This window comes from Lathyrus oleraceus, chromosome 4, assembly GCF_024323335.1.
Source record: "Lathyrus oleraceus cultivar Zhongwan6 chromosome 4, CAAS_Psat_ZW6_1.0, whole genome shotgun sequence".
Lineage (NCBI taxonomy): Eukaryota > Viridiplantae > Streptophyta > Magnoliopsida > Fabales > Fabaceae > Lathyrus > Lathyrus oleraceus.
The window spans coordinates 295,693,313-295,696,220 of NC_066582.1; the positions used below are offsets into that span (position 1 = coordinate 295,693,313).

Below are 2,908 nucleotides of genomic sequence, written 5' to 3' on the forward strand. Positions count from 1 at the left end.
CTTTGTTGCAATTAGTGCAACAGAACCAATACACGGGTCTCGCTACTGAGAACCCGAATCAACATTTAAAAGTTTTTATCCAACTAGCCGACACCTTTAAATCTAACGGCGCTTCACCCGATGCGATCGGTTTAAGATTATTTCCTTTCTCCCTCAGGGATAGAGCACGTTCATGGCTAGATTCACTTCCAGCTAATTCAATAACTACCTGGGAAGACCTTAGGAGAGTATTCCTTGCTAGATATTTCCCCCTAGTAAGACTGTTGTTCTTCGAAAGCAAATAACTAGATTTGCTCAAAACCAAGGAGAATCGCTTTTTGAAGCTTGGGAGAGATATAAAGAGCTATTAAGAGTCTGCCCACACCATGACCTAGAACAATGGTTGATCGTTCATACCTTCTACAATGGACTCCATTATAACACCAAGATGAGCATCGACGCTGCCGCAGGTGGCGCGCTGATGAACAAAGCTTACCCTGAAGCTTGTGACTTAATTGAGGATATGGCCCAAAAACCATAACCAATGGGGAACTGAACGAGCATCAATAGAGAAAAAGGAGACCCAAGGTGGAATGCTTGAGGTAAGCTCTCTAGACATGATGCATGCGAAAATGGACGCTTTAGCCCTTAGGATCGAACATATGTCTATAAACACTAACACCGTAGCAGTAGTCCACACAGAGTGTGAACTCTGTGGATCTAAAGGACACGAATCGGCGGAGTGTAACCTTTTGAATGACCTGAACACCGACCAAGTGAATCACGCCCAAGGTAACCCATTTTCAAACACCTACAACCCTGGATGGAAGAATCATCCAAATTTTTCCTATAAAAACCAGAACCCTATTCAAAATCATGCACCTCAGACACCACAAGGTTATCAAGCCTAAAAACCAAATCAACCTATGCAAGTTGTGCCCCATAAGTCTAACCTTGAGAAGATCATGGAGAGCTTTATATTGGGCCAGACTCAGCAAAATAAAGAATTTCTAAACCAGAACATTCACGTAAACGAAATTATAACGCAATTAGGAACCAAGGTTGATCAGATAATCACTCACAACAAGATTCTTGAAACCCAGATCTCACGGGTAGCACAAAACCAAGCCCCACAAACTACACCTGGAGGCCAATTTCCTGGACAACCTCAACCAAACCCTCGAGGGCAAGCTAACGCTATCTCGTTACGAAGTGGGACCGCTTACGAAGGGCCTCAGAACCCATCAATGAGCGAGTCCAAAACTTCTAAAGAAAATATACCTGCCAACCAAGAAGAGGAACCAGAGGAACCCGAGAAATAAACCAACCAAGAAGGTGAAGCCAAGGATAAAACTTACAAACCGCCACCCCCATACAAACCACCAATCCCATATCCGCAAAGACTTAAACAAACCAAAGTCAACAACCAATATCAAAAATTTATAAAAGTAATAGAAAAGCTTCATGTAGAGATTCCTTTCACCGAAGCTATCACCCAAATTCCGTCTTACACCAAATTTCTCAAAGACATGTTGACCAACAAGCGTAGGCTTGACGACCCAAAACCCTTGGAATGCAATTTTATTTCCGAGGATAAACTTGCTAAGAAGGAGAAAGACCCTGGTAGTTTTTCTATACCTTGCATTTTAGGGAGTCATGTGATCGACAAAGCTTTCCTAGACTTAGGCGCTAGTGTGAGTTGAATGCCCTTAGCTGTATGTAAAAGGTTAAACTTAGGAGAATTGCAACCAAGTAAGATGTCCCTCCAATTAGCCGATAGGTCTGTTAAGTATCCTGTAGGCATTTTAGAAGACATCCCAGTTAGGATCGGTCAACTTTATATCCCAACAGACTTTGTGGTCATGGATATCAAAGAAGACGAAGATATCCCTATCCTTTTAGGTAGACCATTCTTATCAACAACCGGAGCTATAATAGATGTCAAAAGAGGGAAATTAAAATTCTAAGTAGGGGATGAAAAGATCGAGTTCATTCTTTCGAAATTCCTGATGGCACCAATTCTAGGAGACGCATGTTATGCGGTCGATATCATAGATGAGTGCATAAGAGAATTTGATCAAGGAGAACCTAAGATCGAACCATTTTCAAACCAGAATGGAAAGGATTACGAGCTAGAGGAAACGAAACCTCACACTAACGAATGTCTGGATCTTACTCCAGACCCTTCACCATATTCTCAAAAACAAGCTTAAGAACTTAAGGAACTACCCAAGAACCTAAGATATGAGTTTATGGATGAAGAAATGAACCTCCCAGTAATAGTTAGTGCCGCCTTAAACCAAGACAAGACGAATCGACTCTTGAATGTTTTAAGAAGATACCCCTCTGCCTTAGGGTACAACATCTCTGATCTAAAAGGTATAAGCCCATCCATCTGTATGCATAGGATCTCGCTAGAGGAGGATTCAAAACCTTCCAGGGAACATCAGAGACGAATCAACCCTATAATGAGTGAGGTGGTGAAGAAGGAAGTCCTTAAACTGCTCGAAGTTGGTATAATCTATCAGATTTCTAAAAGTAAGTGGGTAAGTCATATACATGTGGTACCCAAGAAGGGAGGCATCACAGTCGTGCAGAACGAAAAGGGCAAGCATGTCACTAAATGCATAGAAGGCGGATGGCGTATGGCGTATGTGCATAGATTATAGGAAGCTCAACAAGGCAACTAGGAAAGACCATTTCCCCCTTCCATTCATAGATCAAATGCTGGAGCGTCTTGCCAGACACTCTTATTTTTGTTATCTTGATGGATATTCTGGATTTTTCCAAATACCCATACACCCCGAGGATCAAGAGAAAATAACCTTTACCTGTCCTTACGGAACGTTTGCTTACAGACGAATGCCTTTTGGACTTTGTAATGCGCCAGCTACTTTCCAACATTGTATGATGTCAATCTTCGCAGATT

At 42.0% G+C, this 2,908-nt stretch overlaps 1 non-coding gene across 1 annotated transcript; it reads right to left on the bottom strand.

Moving 5' to 3' along the window:
- Positions 1-265: 265 nt before the first annotated feature.
- Positions 266-371, bottom strand: LOC127078024 (small nucleolar RNA R71). Its single transcript, XR_007787774.1, has one exon. It is a non-coding gene; the product is annotated as a small nucleolar RNA R71 (small nucleolar RNA).
- Between the last annotated feature and the right edge of the window lie 2,537 nt (positions 372-2,908).